Genomic DNA, 17,783 nt, shown 5'->3' on the forward strand with positions numbered 1-17,783 from the left:
GGAGCTCTCTGCTATACGTCCACCCGATCCGCCATCTTGTTTGTTCTCTCTCCTACTTCTCTTGCCCTTCCCTTTTTATCCTTTCTATCTCTGCTCTAGTTTTTGTTTTAGTTTTTTCTGTTTCTTATTCCCCCCTTCGTCTTTCCTTTTGATCTTTAATGCTTTCTTTTGTCATTCTTTTTTCATACCCTCTCCCCCAGTTTCTTTTTAGTGTTTTTGTTATTGCTTTTTAATTTTCCTACATTTATTTTCTGTCTTATTTTCACTTCTGTAGCTCCATTTTCCTGTCTCTCTTTTTTCTTTTTAGTTATTATGTTCTTATTTTCTTGTTGCTGTCTTTTTTCTCCTTTATTATTTTCTCTATTTGCTTGTTTATCTCTTCTGTTTTGTTTTCTTGTGTGTGTGTGTGTGTGGTGTTTTCTTCTCTTTGTCACCTGACAGAAGCCAGCAATCAGGCCCATATAGCCCAGGCACAACTGTACCCTCTGTAACATGACCTACTGGACCAGACCCAATACCAACTCCTATACCACCTGATCAACTATAGACAGCAGCCAACACCAGCCAAACCCAGCATAGACTGAGCTGCACAACTAGAAGAAGGTACACATGCTTCCAGTCTCTAATGATACCCACAGGTGAGAGTCTAAGAATACACAACACACAATCACCAATTAAATACAAATACAACACCACCACAATTCACTGAGACAACAGATAATTTTAGCTCAAACCCAGATACAAGACAGAGGGGCTCAAACAAATGACCAAGATGCAGAGCCAGAAAACATTTTGAGGAATAAAAGATAATGGAACTACCAGAGAAAGAATTCAAAAGAATGATATTACATACAGAAAGATTAAGAAAAGAAAGGAGAACATAGAAAAAACTTTAGAAGAATTCAGGAAAATGCTACAAGAACAAACAGACAAAATAAAGGTACATTTTGAAACAATGCAAAACCTGCAAATAGAAATCCAGAAAATTAATACTAAGATTTCAAAAATGGATAATACATTGAAAGGGTAGAGCAGAAGATTCAAAGCAATGGAAGCCAAATTAGTGAGCTTGAAGGTAAATTTCTCAATACTAGTATGGTAGAAGAATAGTTAGAAAAAGAATGAAAAAATCTGAAGAAACTCTAGAGTTATGGGAGATACCATGAAGAGGATTAACTTATGGGTGATCTGAATTCTAGAACTGGTTTTTGTTGTTAGGTGGCGTTGAGTTGATTCCAACTCATCGTGACCTACGCACAACAGAACAAACACTGCCTGTTGCTGCGCTGTCTTCACAATTGTTGTTAAATTTGAGCCCTTTGCTACTGCCACTGTGCCAATCCATCTAATTGGAGTTCTTTCTCTTTTTCGCTGAACTTCCACTTTCCTAGCATGATACATTTCTCGAGGGACTGGTTCCTCCTGACAATATGTCTGAAGTATGAGAGATGAAGTCTTGTTATCCTGGCTTTCAAGGAGCATTCTGGTTGTATTTCTTACAACACAGATTTATCTATTCTTCTAGCAGTCCAAGGTACTTTAATATTCTTCTCTAATACCATAACTGAAATAACTTCCATGGTCAAAGTGAAATCTTTGACAATTTCTGTCTTTTCTCCATTTATCTTGATGTTATTGCTCCAGTGTTGAGGATTTTTGTTTCTTTACATTGAGGTGCAAACCATATTGAAGACCGTGGTCTTTGATCTTCATCAGTAAGTATTTTAAGTCCTCTTTGCTTTCAGCAAGTAAGGTTGTATTATTTGCAGATCACAGGTTATTATTAAGTATGCCTCCAATCCTGATGGTATGTTCTTCTTCACATAACCCAGTTTCTCAGATTGTTTGCTCAAAATACAGACTGAATACGTATGGTGAGATAATACAAACCTGGCACACATCTTTCTTGATTTAAACTATCCAGTGTTCCTTTGATCTGTTAGAATGACCTCCTCTTGGTCTGTGCACAGATTCCTCATGAGCACCATTAAGTGTTCTGGAATACTCATTCTCTGAAATGTGTTCCATAGCTTGTCACGATCCACACAACTGAAAGCCTTTGTAAAGTCAATAAAGCACAGTAAACATCTTTCTGGTATTCTCTACTTTCAGCCAAGATCTATCTGACGTTAGTAATGATATCTCTCATTTCATTCTCTCATCTGAAGCCAGCCTGAACCTCTGGCAGTCTCCTGCAGATGTACTGATACAGCCATTTTTGAAGTATCTTTAGCAAAATTTTACTTGCCTATGATATTAATGATTGTCCAATGTTTTCCATATTTTGTTGGGTCACCTCTCTTTGGAATAGGCACAAATATTGATCTCTTCCAGTCAGTTGGCCAGGTAGCTGTTTTCCAAATTTCTTAGCATAGATGAGTGAATGCTGCATCAGTTTACAGAAAGATTTCAATTTGTATCCCATCAATTCCTGGAGCCTTGATCTTTGCTAATGCCTTTAGTGCACCTTGGACTTCTTCCTTCAGTACCTTTGGTTCTTGATCATATGCTACCTCTTGAAATGGTTGAACATCGACCATTTCTTTTTGGTTCAGTGACTTTGAGTATTCTGTCCCCCTTATTTTGATGTTTTCTGCATCGTTCGATATTTTGCCCATAGAATCCTTCAATACCACAATTGTGGCTTGAATTTTTTTTCTTTCAGTTCTTTCAGTTTGAGAAATGCCAATTATGTTCTTCCCTTTTGCTTTTCTAACTCCAGGTCTTTGCAAATTTTATTATAATATTTGATTTTGTCTTCTCTAGCTGTCTTTGGAATTTTCTGTTCAGCTGGTAATAACCTTTTCCTTTCCTCCCATTTGCTTTAGATCTCTATGTTGAAGAGCAAGTTTCAGTCTATTCTGACATCCATTTTTGTCTTTTCCTTCTTTCTTGTCTACTTAATGACCTTTTGCTTTCTTCTGGTATGAGGTTCTTGATGTGATCTCTTCTGGTCTTTGGTCATTAGTCTCTAATGCATCAAATCTGTTCTAGAAATGATCTCTAGATTCAAATGGGATATGTTCAAGGTCATATTTTGGCTCTTATAGACTTGTTTGAACTTTCTTCAGCTTCAGCCTGAACTTTCATATGAGCAATTCCATAGTCTGACCCTGGTCTTGTTTTGGGTGATGAGATGGGGAGTCCTGGTATGGTGCTGTGGTGTGTGTGCTGGACTGCAATGCTGGTTTGAACCGCAAGTTTGGCAATTCAAACAGTGGTTCAAATTTACAAGCTGCTGCTCAGAAACCCTATACAGGGTCGCTATGGGTTAGAACCAACTCATTGGCACTTACAACAACAACAATGGGGCTTTTCTACTGTTTCTTTCCAGAGATGTAGTCAACTTGATTTCTGTGTACTCCTTCTGGTGGGGTCCAAGTATATAGTCATCTTTTATGTTGTTTAGAAAAGGTATTCTTGAAGCCATTAGTCTTGAGAAATTCTGTCATGTGATCTCCAGCATCATTTCTATCACCAAGGCCATATTCTCCAACTACTGCTCCTTCTTCTCTGTTTCCTACTTTTGCATTTCTATTGCCAGTAATTACCAATATATCTTGATTGCATGTTTGATCAATTTCACACTGAAGAAATTGGTTGAATTCTTTAGTGTCATCATCACTGGTTTTAGTGGTTGGTGTGTAAATTTGAATAATAGTGATATTAACTGGTCTTCCTTGTAGGTGTATGGATATTATCCTATCACAGATAGCATTATACTTCAAGATAGATCTTGAAATATTCTTTTTGATGATGAATGTGATGCCATTTTTCTTCAATTTGTCATTCCTGGCAAGTAAACTGTGTGATTGTCGGATTCAAAATGATCAATACCAGTCCATCTCAGCTCACTAATGCCTAGGATATTGATGTTTATGCATTCCATTCCATTTTTGACAACTTCCAATTTTTCTAGATTCATACTGCATACATCCCATGTTCTCATTATTAATGGATGTGTACAACTGTTTATTCTAATTTTGATTTGTGCCCCATTAGCAAATTAAGGTCATAAAAGCCTTTGCATAGTCAATAAGCAGGTAAATATCTTTCTGGTATTTCTTGGCTGAAAGCAGAGAATACCAGAAGGAGATTAAGAGTTCTGCTGAAATGGAGCAACCATGCTTGAGGTTAGGGTGGTATGGGGGACTGGGAAAAGCAGGAAAACCATAAGGTACTGGGCTGTCTGCCCCCTCCTGGAAAACAAAGAGTTTTGGTGTTCATGGGGGGAGGAGGGGATTGTCTGCTTTTTCTTAGCATATGTGTAACTGAAGCATGAGAACAGAGTTTGGGTGTGCATAACAGGAGCAGGGGGAATGGATAGGAGATATGGTTTGGAGTTTACTTTGTTGTTGTTGTTGTTAAGTGCTGTCTAGTCATTTCTGACTCATAGTAACCCTGTATAGGGTTTCTGAGTAGCAGCTGGAGAGTTTGTGGTTCAAATCAACCTTGAGGTTCAGTGCTTATCCTATGGTGCCACACCAGGACTATGGAGTTGATTTTGTTGTTGTTAAGTGTCATAGAGTTGGTTCTAACTCATAGTGAAGTTGGTTCCAACTCATAGTGAACCTGTATAGGGTTTCCAAGGAGTGGCTGGTGAATTTGAACTACCAACCTTATAGTTCATACCAACCTTGCAGTCCAGTGCATTATCCCTCAGCACCACACCAGGACTCTGGAGTTGACATCATGGTGACCATTTTGGAGCTTTTGTGCTCTATTCTTACCACATGGAATATGTATAATATCAAACATAACTGAAAACACAAACAGAAGACAGACAAAATAGATGATTTGGGACCTCCTAACAATTAGACCCTTAAGTGTACAAAATATTTCATGAAAAGAGTAAAAGGAGAACCCACAGACTGGGGAAAAATTTTTGGTTAAAGGGTTGCTGTTGTTAAGTGCTGTCAAGTCAATTTCAACTCATAGCGACCCTGTATAGGGTTTCTAAGGAGCAGCTGGTGGGTTTGAACTGCTGACCTTGTGATTTGCAGTCCAGTGCTGACTCTACTTTGGGTGACTGGGAAGGCAATATATAACAAGAGGGAGGTTGGCATGCAAAGGTGAAGGTAGTGGAAGAGTGCAAGAGTTAAACTGAATAGCAGTAAATGATATTAACTGATGGCACGTGGAAGGGACTACAATCATTGTAATGACATAGAGTGTATGATTTGTTGAATGTAAAATTGATGACCTGTTTTGTGAGCCTTCACTCAATTAACATTAAGAAATTGAAGAATAAAACCAAAACCAAACCATGATGATAACATGAAGGAGATGAGGGTGGTCAACTATATGCTCTCATTCTTAAAGGATAGGACAATTGCAAATAGCAAATAAACAGGTAAAGTCACCTGCTTTCTGTAGAATTCATTTTAGATAACTTATAATGATAAATTCTTTGTGTTTCTAAAAAAATATGTAAATGTAATTATAGGTAATCCTCCTCGGTTGTTAGGTGCTGTCAAGTTGGTTTTGATTTATAGCTACCCAACATACCTCAAAGACCACAGCCTTCAGTATAGATTACATCTCAATGTAAAGAAAAAAAATCACACCACTGGTCCAATAAACATCATTCTTATCAACAGAGAAAAGATTGACATTGTCAAGGACTTCATTTTGCTTGGATTAACCATCAACGCTCATGGAAGCAATAGTTAAGAAATCAAATGATGAATTGTATTAGGCAAATCTGCTACACAAGACCTTTTTAAAGTGTTGAAGAACAAAGATGTCAGCTTGAGGACTAAGGTGTGCCAGACCCAAGCCATGGTATTTTCAATAACCTCAAATGCATGTGAAAGCTGGACAGTGAATAAGGAAGACCATAGAAGAATTGATGCATTTAAATTATGGTGCTGGAGGCAAATAATGAAAGTACTATGGGCTGCCAAAAGAACAAACAGATCTATGTTGGAAGAAGTGCAGCCAGAGTGCTCTTTGGAGGCCAGGATGGCCAAACTTCATCTCTCATACTTTGAATATATTGTCAGGAGGGACCAGTCGCTGGAGAAGGATACCATGTTTGGTAAGGTATAGGGTCAGAGAAAAAGAGGAAGACCCTCAGCGAGATTGATTGGCAAAGTGGCAGCATCAATGGGCTCAAGTGTGGCAACAATTATGAGGTTGGCCCAGGACCGGGCAGTGTTTCATTCTGTTGTGCATAAGGTTGCTATGAGTCCAGTACTAACTCAATGGCACCTAACAACAGCAACATACCTCTGTGAAGAGTCCTGTGTTGGTGTTGTGGGTTAATGCCCCAGACTGCAAAGCTGTTTAAACTGCAAAGTTGGTGGTTCAAGCTCACCAGCTGCCCCTTGGAAACCCTATACAGGGTCGCTATGGGTTGGAACTGACTCAACTGCACTTCACAACAACAACAGCATACCTCTGTGGGTTAATGTGCTGGATAGTTTGAACCACAAGGTTGGTGGTTTAAGTTTACCAGCTGCTCCTCAAAAACCCTATATAGGGTGCTATGGGTCGGAACTGACTCGACGGTGCTTAACAACAACAACAACAACATACAACAGAACAAAATGTGCCAGATCCTGAGTCATCCTCACAATCTCTCCTGTGTCTGAGCTCATTGTTGTAACTATTGTCAATCCATCTCATTGATGGTCTTTCTCTTTTTCATAGACACTCTGAGAGTCAAAAAAAGAACTCATACCAAGTATGATGTTCTTCTCCAGGGACTGGTGCCTCCTGATAACATGTCCAAAGTATATACATGAGATAAGTCTCCTTTACCTTCCAGTTTTTCCTGGAAGGAGGTTAACATAAGTTCAGGTGATCCAGCCCTAGCTCCAGAACTGAAGGATTAGTAAATTAACAATTATCTTTAAAGTATGAATATAATGATTGTATCCTTTCACCTATAACATGGATAAGATTTCTTTCTGTCTTTGTAATTTGTTTCTGTCTTTGGGGATTGTCTGTAATTCATCACATTCTCCTTTAATGTTTATTCAGTAATACAACTTTTTATCTCTTCAATATTTGTGGAGAAGTTTTTTCTGGCTTGGGAGTAGATTTAGATTTTTAAAAATTTTCACCAACAGTTGACAGCAGGGTGGTGATCATTACTTCTGGTAATTGTTTGTTGTTGTTAAGTGTGGTCCAGTAAGTTACAACTCATAGTGACCCTTGTTGAAGGAGTGGCTGGTGGATTTGAACTACCTGGTGTGGCACTGTGGGCTAATGTATCAGACTGCAAAGTCGTTTGAACTGCAAGGTCAGTGGTTCAAGCTCACCAGCTGCTCCTTGGAAACCCTATACAGGGTTGCTATGGGTTGGAATCACTCAAAAGCACTTAACAACAACAAAAACTACCTTACAAGAACAGAACAGAAAAATTCAAAGGTCAGCTTGAGAAGACAAAGTCAACCATTACAACGAAATGTGCAAAGATCTGGAGTTAGAAAACCAAAAGGGAATAACACGCTCAGAATTTCTCAAGCTGAGGGAACTGAAGAAAAAATTCAAGTCTTGACTTTTGTTATTGAAGAATTCTCTAGGCAAATTATTGAATAATGCAGAAAGCATCAAAAGAAGATGGAAGGGATACACAAAGTCACTATACCAAAAGGAAAACGTTAATGTTCAACCATTTCAAGAGGTAGCATATGATCAAGAGCCAATGATACTGAAGGAAAAAGCCCAAGGTGCATTGAAGGAACTGGCAAAGAACAAGGCGCTGGGAACCGATAGAATACAAATTAAAATCTTTCAACAAAGTAAGGCAGCATTGGAGGCTCTCACTCATCTACATTAAGAAATTTGGAAGACAACTATCTGGCCGACTGATTGGAAGAGATCTTTATTTGTGCCTATTCCAAAGAGAGGTGACCCAATGGAATGTGGAAATCATCGGACAATTTCTTTGATACCCAGGCAACTAAAGTTTTACTAAAGACAATACAAAAATGACTTCAAGCATATATTGACAGAGAAGTTATAGAGGCTCTTGCTGGATTCATTAGAGGACATGGAACGAGGGATATCATTGCTGACGTCAGATGGATCTTGGCTGAAAGCAGAGACTATCAGAAAGATGTTTACCTGTGCTTTTTTGACTACACAAAGGCCTTTGATTGTGTGGATCATGACAAGCTATGGACAGCATTGTGAAGTATGAGTATTCTGGAACACTTAATTGTGCTCATGAGGAACCTGTACATAGACCAAGAGGCAGTTGTTTGAACAGATTATGGGAACACTGAATGGTTTGAAATTAGGAAAGTTGTGTGCCAGGGTTGTATTCTTTCATGATACTTATTCAACCTGTATGCTGAACAAATAATCTGAGAAACTGGCTTATATTAAGAAAAATGTGGCATCAGGATTGGAGGAAGACTCCTTAACAATTTGCGATATGCAGATGATACATCTTGCATGCTGTAAGTAAAGAGGATTTAAAACATTTACTGATGAAGATCAAAGAGCACAGCCTTCAGTATGGGTTGCATCTCAATGTCAAGAAAACAAAAATCCTTACCACTGGGCCAATAAAGAACATTCTTATCAATGCAGAAAAGACTGATGTTGTCAAAGACTTCATTTTTCTTGGATCAACCATCAACACTTACAGAAGCAACAGCCAAGAAATCAGGATGGACAAACTTTGTGTCTCATACTTCAGACATGTTGTCAGGGGGGAACAGTAGCTGGAGGATATCATGTTTAGTAAGGTGGAGGGTCAGAGAAAAAGAGGAAGATCCCCCAGCAAGATGGTTTGGCCCAGTAGCAGCATCAATGGGCTCAAGCATGGCAACAATTATGAGGTTGGCCCAGGACTGGGCAGTGTTTTGTTATGTTGTAAATAGGGTCACTATGAGTCGGTATCAACTGGATAGCACCTAATAGCAACAACAACCACCTTTCAGTTCAAACTGACATATGGTCCAGTGGCTAGTCACACCAGGATTTACTGTAGTTGCCTTGAGAAATTAGGAAGATGTCAACCTTACTTCCTGGTCCCAAGGTATGTATGGAATGTGAGAATTAGATTAAGCTAGATTGGAGGAAGCATTTCATTACCCTGCCGGAATATGAGACATGAAAACAGGCAAATAAAGGAGTAGGAGGTGTTTTTCTTTCCTAGGAAGGTTTCAGATCCAAACCAAACTCCTACCTCATCCTTCATTTCAATCTGTGAGACCTGTTTAGCAGCTGTCAAGCCTCACTTGATGTCAAGATTTCATTCTTTCAACACATGTTCCTTGAACCCCAAGACAGGCAGACTCTCACTGTTATAGGCACTGCAGACAGATCTAGCAGAGAGCAAAATAGATAGAAATCCTTGCTCTCTTGGTGGGAGCTGACATCTAGCAGGGGGATTTTCTTCTCTTTGTTCTAGAAGCAGAAACTTTCAGAAAGAAGAGTTATTCATAGGCGCTGGAATCTGAATGTGGATTGAGTTGGAGAATGAGTCATTTTTGTTGCTTGGGTGTGGGAAGATGGGGAGGGACAGAGGAGGAAATGGAAGGAGTGCTGAACTTGACGTCTGAAGATATTGAACAATCATTTACTTTTCCTCAGTCTGTTAGCAGATCAGTAAAGTGGGGGAAGAATTCCTGACTCCCTAAGGTGTTGTGGAATGAAAGAAAGTGCTACTCAAATTACTTAAGTGCTATATCAGTGATCATTATGCCATTACTTCAATTTTTATTTCCTTCTCTGAATATGGGCACAGTATTAGCATCTCCCTCCCCAGGAGTGTTTGTTAGTGTTACGTAAAATAATATGCATGCAATGTCACCTGGTTCTGGGTGTGGTGCTGTAGGATAGATAAGCACTGGACTACTAACCACAGGTTGGCACTTCAACCCTATCAGCCACTCCTCGGAAACCTTAGACAGGGTTGCTATGAATCGGAACTGACTCAACAGCACTTTACAACAACAGCTAACTTCAAGGTTGGTAGTTCAAACCCACCAGCTACACCACAGGAGAAATATGAGGCTTTCTGCTCCTGTAAAGATTTATAGCCTCAGAAACCCTATACAGGGTCTCTGAGCCCGAATCGACTGGCTGGCAATGGGTTTTGGATGTTGGTTTGAACACATTTGGCTGCTAACTGAAAAGTCAGTGGTTGGAGTCTCTGTTGAGTCTGAACGCACTTGATGGCTCTGAGTTTGTTGTTTTCTTAAATCACCAATTTTGTTGTTGCTAAGTGCACTTGAGTCAGTTCTGACTTATAGCAACCTGTATAGGGTTTCCAAGGAGCCGCTAGTTTAAGTGAATATTTAGTTGTCTCAAGGGCAAGCTCCACCTGACATAGGAAATGGGTAACTGTTGCAGATTGAGGTGCTGTAGAGCTTCAGGCTGGGAGTCAGGATGCTGGGGGCCAGGCAGGGATTCTGACATGTGAGCAGATTGGGCCTTCACTATTAGAGTCTTAGTTTGTGAGGGAAGAAGGAGGAGGTAGAAGCCACTGATGAAGTCCTTCTTATGAGGGTCAGGATCTGGAGGGAGAGTGGAGCCTGCATTCTTTTTGTCTGCTTCCTTTTTTTTTCTTTTCTTTTTGTCCACTTCACCTTCATCCATTCATTTGGTACCTTTTTGCTCAGGACCTTACTATGTTTAGAAGATACTGTGATCAACAGTGGGGATGGAGTGGTGAACAAGACAGTGGAGATCACTGGTTTTAAGGACCTACATTCCAGCTGTGGACAGAGGTGAATGGGATGGGTAGGTGCTTGATGTGATTTCATATCTTCTTCCTGGAAGTTATGTCGTTATGTCTGATATTCATCCGAGAGAGGGATAGGAAGGATGTATCAGTGTCCAGTGTCAGTTTGGCTTTGGCTTGGCGTCCCGTCTTTCACTTCCCCCCTCTCGAAAGTCACAAAAACTTATCTTTGAAAAGTAGAATCGTGTGGGTGGTGCAAATACTTTGAACCCAACCATCTGGGTCTAGAAGAATGGCCTGGCGGTCTGCTTATGAAAGGTAACAGCCTTGAGAAATCTCTACTTTAAAACGTCTGTCTACTCTGCTCACATGGGTCAGAATTGACTTCCTGACTACTAACAATGAGAGAAAGGGAAGGAGAGACACAGAGGGAGCGAGAGAGGGAGGGGTCTATCTTCTCCAAGTTTTTATTAGATCTCTACTGGAAAACTGAAAAGAAAAGAAAAAAGTACTGGAATGAACACACATTCAATAAGATGTCCTAATAATTCTAGTGGTGTGGCACTGTTGGATAAGCACTCCACCATAAGGTCGATTTGAATTGCAAAGTTGACTGTTCAAAACTCACCAGCCGCTCCTCTGAAACCTTATGTAGGGCCCCTATGAGTCGAAACCGACTCAATGGCACTAACAATATTGTTCCAGTGGTGGTTGTGTGCCGTGATGGAGTCAGTTCTGATTCATAGAGATGCTGTATAGTTTCTGCTTCATCTTTCTCTCGTGGAGTGGGTAGCATCCTAATTTATAATCCGTCGCACTCTCGAGCTCCCAGATGCTAGTAGAGAAATGGAGATACACTGGTTGGAAGATGAGCTGTAGAGAGAAGGCACAGGGAGGAAGTAGGGTGGGGTGTGGCGGTGGAGGGGAGCAGGCTTTGGGGACTCCGGCTGTGCGTCCGGGTGTGGCCTCTAGGGGGAGCCGCCAGAACGATCCGATCCGATCAGAGGCCTCTTTGTGTGTCCAGTTTCTACCGGTGACTCACTGCAGTGGTGGGAAGATGAGTCAGCCCCTCTCGGACTTACTGCGCCCGCACTACGCTGGCCCTTGGAAGAGGGTTGGGCTTCGGGGGTGTGGGGTGGGGAAGGGACCCCACTTTGTGCCGACTTTCCTCTGTCCAGTCCTTCCAGGGTTTCGTTTTTGACCTCGCGCGCAGGGTCCTCATGCAGAGCCCGAAGCTCGGATCTCTGGGGCGTCCAGTCCAGCTCAGAGCGGCCCGCGGTTCATCCCCGAAGCGCACTCGCTCTAGCTGTTTGCTTGTTCTGTTTTCTGGAGCCAGGGCGTCAGGAAGAGGTTTTGTGGTTGACTGGGCTCCTGGGCGCTCCCCGGGGACTTCTTGGCTGGGCCTCTTCCCCTTTCTTCACTCGGGGTTCCCTTTCTTGGACTAGACAAGCATCCTTTTAGCAAGACATTGAAGCGGGTTTGAAGGGCAGTGTGTGCACTCCTGTTGCGCACACAGAGTTGCTGTCCTGCGGGGAGGGCAGAGAGCCCGGAGGCCATCTGAGGCAGGGCTCAGGGTGGGATTTCCTGCAGGCGGCTGTCCCTCACCCCCCCCTGCCTCGCCTTTCCCTTGGACTAAAATCTTTGCGCAGCCCTTCCTGTCAAGAGCAGGGGCCAGGGACCCGCCTGGTTCTGGACACACACAGTGTATGTGTGCTAAGGCTGAGCTGTTTCGCCTGCCAAAACCACTCCCAAAAATGCTTGGTCTGTTCTTGGGCGTAATAGGGTGTTCTTGCTTCTTTACAGAGTAAATCAGAAGGATTAGGAAGCCCTGGGGCCTAAGGAATCCTGGCTGCGCCCTGGTTAAAGCACGTCATTTTATACCTTGTTGTAAAGTGACTTTGAATATGTTCTTACTCATAGCAGCTCTGTATAAGAGCAGCTGGTGGGTTTGAACTGCTGACCTTGTGGTTCAAACTGACTTTGAAGTCTAGTGCATTATCCTGTAGCACCACATCAGGACTCCATTTTAAGCCTAGTAGATGGTAAAATTGGCCAATCCCCACATTAGAGTTCTGTAACACCTTATTATCTGCATGGTCCCATCCCTGATGTGCCACTCCAAACCTGTGGCAATCTGCTTCTGTAAAGGGTTACAGCCTTGGAAAACCCACAGTGCAGTTCTACTCTGTTCTATTCTTTAAGGGCTGGGTTTCTATAAATCGGAATCTACTGGAAAGTGTGGGTTTTTGGTTGGTTGGCTTTGGAGCCTATCTGCAGGTTGAAGAAGGTGCCCAAAGATACTATGGCTCAGAACCTTAGGACTTTAAAGCTGCAAGAGAACTCCAGATCCCAGACTTCACAGATCCTTGCGAGGATCCCAGAGTTGAGCCTAGAACATCTGGATCTGGGTTTCCACTCACAAGGCACATGGAAAGTGCCTGAAATAGTGAGGGTCTCCAAGGCTGTCGTCTTTATAGAAGCCAACTGCAACAGCTCTTTCCAGTAGAGCTTCTTACTTTTTGGTTAGCAGCTAATCTCCTAACCGCTGTGCCACCGGGGTTCCCTGCCTGGCACACAGCCAGCCCTTAAAGAATAGTACATATGTTATATCTCCAATCCTGAAGCTTCACTCTTCTTCATATAGTTCGGTTTCTTGAATTATTTTCTTAACATGCAGACTGAATAAGTACTGTAGAAGGATATAACTCTGGCACATACCTTTTCCTATTTTAAACTGTGAAGTATCACTTTGTTCTATTTGAATGACTGCCTCCTGATCTATATGTATAGGTTCCACATGAGCACAATTAAATATTCTGAAATTCCCATTCTTTGTAGTTGTGGTGCAGTGATATTTGATATGGCTCTTCTAGTCTTTGTAACTTCCACCAAATGACTGAGTTGTTTGTTGTTAAGTGCCGTCGAGTAGGTTCAGACTCAAAGTGACCCTTTGCGTATAGGTGGATTTGAACCACAATCTTGTGGTTCAAGCTGACTTTGTGGTTGAGTGCTTATCCTACAGTGCCACACCGTTACTCCAAATGATTGAGTCCAAGTGATTGAGTGGTGGCTGTGTGCCGTGGAGTCGGTTCCGACTCATAGCGACACTGTACAGGGTTTCTGAGGCTGTAAATCTTTACAGGAGCAGAAAGCCTCATCTTTCTCCTGTGGAACAGCTGGTAGTTTCGAACTGCTGAACTCGCAGCCCGATTCATAACCACTACGCTACCAGTGCTCCTTAAGTGATTGAGTAGAGCTATGCAAATGTGAGCTGTTTGTGGCCCTCCAAGATAATTGGATAGCTTGCTAATAATGTTAATAAGGTACATGTAGGATTTTTGTTGTTGTTAAGTGCTGTCGAATCGGTTCCAACTCATAGTGGCCCTGTTGAGGGTTTCCAAGGAGTGGCTGGTGAGCTTGAACTATTGACCTTTAGGTTTAAACTGACCTTCAGTCCAGCACATTAACCTATAGTGCCACACCAGGGATGGGACCATGCAAATAATAAGGTGTTACAGAACTCTAATGTGGGGATTGGCCAATTTTACCATCTACTAGGCTTAAAATGGAGTCCTGATGTGGTGCTACAGGATAATGCACTAGACTTCAAAGTCAGTTTGAACCACAAGGTCAGCAGTTCAAATCCACCAGCTGCTCCTATACAGAGTTGCTATGAGTAAGAACATATTCAATGTCACTTTACAACAAGGTATAAAATGAGCCATCTCAGAAATAAAAAGTGAGTTCTCACTATCACAAAGAGGGAAGAGCCAGGAGTAGAATCCAAAAAGCCTTTGGACCCCGAGATCCCTGTCCTAAATCTCCTCAATCCAGGAGACAGAGAGCTGTGACACCAGAGAAGTGAGGGCCGCAGAGGTAGCAGAGCCAAGAGCATGAGATAGATTGCTAAGCTTCCTGGCCCATGGAGTGAGAAAGCTAAGTGCCTTCAGATAGGAGGCTTCCTTTTGGAGTGAGTGTCTCTTGGGCACTTGTTTGGGAAACTAGGTTCTTCCACCCACTGAGCTAGAATTGAGTGCCTTTGTCTTGAGGCTTACTTGTAGTGTGAAGTCTTTGGGGGCATTTATTGACTGAGCTAGCGTAGTGGTTACAAGTCTGAGTGCTAACCTTAAGTTCAGCAATTTGAAACTACCAGCCGTTCCATGGGAGAAAAATGAGGCTTTCTGCTCCCGTAAAGATTTACAGCCTCTGAAACCCTGTAAAGGGTCGCTATGAGTCGGAGCTGATTCCACGGCACACTACCACCACCACTAAAAGAGCTTTGCAACATTGCAGAGGCCAAAGGACCATGTGGATGAGAGGTCAAAGACCAGAGAGAGGAATTCCTGTGGACACACCTGAGAAGAGGCTGCCCTGGCTGAAGAACTATATCCAGAGCATTCCTAATCCTGAACTGTAATCTTTTGACTTCCTTAATACACTCCATATTTGTAGATATGGACTGTGAGTTCTGTGTGGCCCAGCAGAGAGTAGAGTGCAGTAAAGGGACAATTAGTGTTAGAACTGGGAGAGACGGTTGGATGTGGAGACATGCCTGACCTATGCCTCATAGGAAAGATCCCTGAGCTGATATTAACTTCCATCCTCTTTGTGAAGTCAGAGGAAGTTAGATGTCATAATCCACATAGTCAATAAAACACAGATAAACATCTTTCTGGTATTCTCTGATTTCAGCCAAGATCCACCTGACATCAGCAATGTTATCCTTTGTTCCACATCCTCTTCTGAATCTGGCTTGAATTTCTGGCAGTTCCCTGTTGATATATGGCTGTAGTCCTTTAGTATAGGACTTGAAGTATTTACTGGTAAAGATCAAAGACGGATAGCATTTAGTATAGATAATGCCTCAACATAAAGAAAGCAAAATCCTCACAGTTGAATCAATAAGCAACATCATGAGAAATAAAATATTGAGGTTGTCAGATATTTCATTTTATTTGGATTAACAGCACCCATGGAAGCAGTAGTGAAGAAATTAAATGAAGTATTGCATTGGGCAAATCTACTGCAAAAGACCTCTTTAAAGTGTTAAAAAGCAAAGATGTCACTGATGATGAAGGTACTTTCAATTGTGTCATATGTAAGCAAAATCTAGATTATAAAAAAGTAAAACCAAAGGAGAATTGATGCATTTAAATTATAGTGTTGGCAAAGAATATTAAATATACCATTGACTGCCAGAAGAACAAACAAATCTGACTTGGAAGAAGTACAGTCAGAATGCTCCTTAGAAGTAAGGATGACAAGAATTCATCTTGCTTACTTTGGACACATTATCAGAAAGGACACAACCCTGAAGAAGGACATCATGCTTGGTAAAACAGAAGGTGAGGGAAGAGAAAGATCCTCAACAAGATGGATTTGCAACAATGGGCTCAAACATACCTACTATTGTGAGGATGGCACAGGACTGAGCAGTGTTTCCTTCTGTTATGTTGTTGTTGTTGTTGTTGTTAAGTACCATGGACTCGGTTCCAACTCATAGTGACCCTGCACAGGGTTTCTGAGGCTGTAACTCTTCACGGGAGCAGAACACCTCATCTTTCTCCCATGGAACCGCTGGTAGTTTCGAACTGCTGACCTTGAGATTAGCAGCCCGATTTGTAACCACTGCGCTACCAGAGCTCCTTTCCTTCTGTCATACCCGGGGTCAATATGAGTCAGAACTAACTTAAGGCATCTAACAACATTCTGTAGCTGTTGGCTCCAACTCATGGTACAATGGACAAAAATGATGCTCATCCTGCATTGTCTTCATGACATTTGTTGTTGTTAAGTGCTGTCAAGTCAGTTCTGACTCGTAGTGAACCTGTATAGGGTTTCCAAGGAGTGACTGATGAGTTTGAATCACCAACTTTGTGGTTCAAACTGACTTTTTAGTCCAGTGCATTATCCCACAGCACCACATCATGACAGTTGGTATACTTCTGTTGTTGAAGCCACTATGCATTTTCAGTGCCTTCCAACACAGGGGCCTCATCTTCCAGTACTATTTCAGATTATATACTACTGTGATCCTTAGGGCTTTCACTGGTTGATTTTTGGAAGTAGTTGTTCAGTGCCATGAAGTCAGTTCTGACTCATAGTGACCCTGTATAGGGTTTCCAAAGCTTCATCTTTCTCCCGCAGAGTGACCGGTGTGCCCAAACTCCTGACCTTACTTATCCTGTGGAGCCACCATGCAGAGCAGATTCCTAGGATGCTCTGCTGAAACCTGTTCACCATGGATGACCCTGCTGGGTTTTGAAAGACTGGTGGAATAGCTTCCAACATCAGAACGACACAGAATCCACCACAGTATGACAAACCAACAGACAGGTTGGTAGACATATACGAGGGGGTTTTTAAAAGTTCGTGAAAAAAAAAACCCATTATCTTTTAGTCCCATTTTTCCACAAAATCTTTTGAAGCCCCTTCATATACATACACTAACAGCTAATGGGGTCCAGGTGTGACACTGTAGGGTAAACAGTGGACTGATAAACACAAGGTGGCCAGTTCAAACCCACAAGCTGCTCTTCAGAAACCCTGTATAGGGAGTCTATAGAGTGGGAACTGACTTGACAGCACTTAAAAACAACCATGAACTTTATAGGGCATTTCCTGTATGCCAGGCATTATTCCAAATGCTCTTTGTGTATTAATTATCTCATTTGGTTTTCACAGCTATGCTAAGATGTCAGTACTATTATTATCCCCATATGGCATATGAAAAATTAGAAGCTCATAGAAGTTAACTAAGATCACACAGCAAGGAAGTATAGTCTATTATTCAAGTACAGAACCCTTAAGAGGTTGTGTATTTATCTACTGCATAGACTCAGCTAATATATTGATGGAGTCTATTAGTAAAAACTATCACTTGTCTGTCAGTTGGTTGTACTGTGGTGGCTTGTGAGTTGCTGCAATTCTGGAAGCTATGTCACCAGTATTTCAAATACCAGCAGGGTCACCCACAGTGGACAGGTTTCAGATGAGCTTCCAAACTAAGACAGACTAGGAAGAAGGAGTGACTAACTACTTCTGAATATTAGTCACCGAACACCTTATGAATAGCAGAGAAATACTGTCAGATATAGTGCCAGAAAATGAGTTCCTCAGGTTGGAAGGCACTCAA

This window comes from Chrysochloris asiatica, unplaced genomic scaffold, assembly GCF_000296735.1.
Source record: "Chrysochloris asiatica unplaced genomic scaffold, ChrAsi1.0 scaffold00050, whole genome shotgun sequence".
In the NCBI taxonomy this organism is placed as follows: Eukaryota; Metazoa; Chordata; class Mammalia; order Afrosoricida; family Chrysochloridae; genus Chrysochloris; species Chrysochloris asiatica.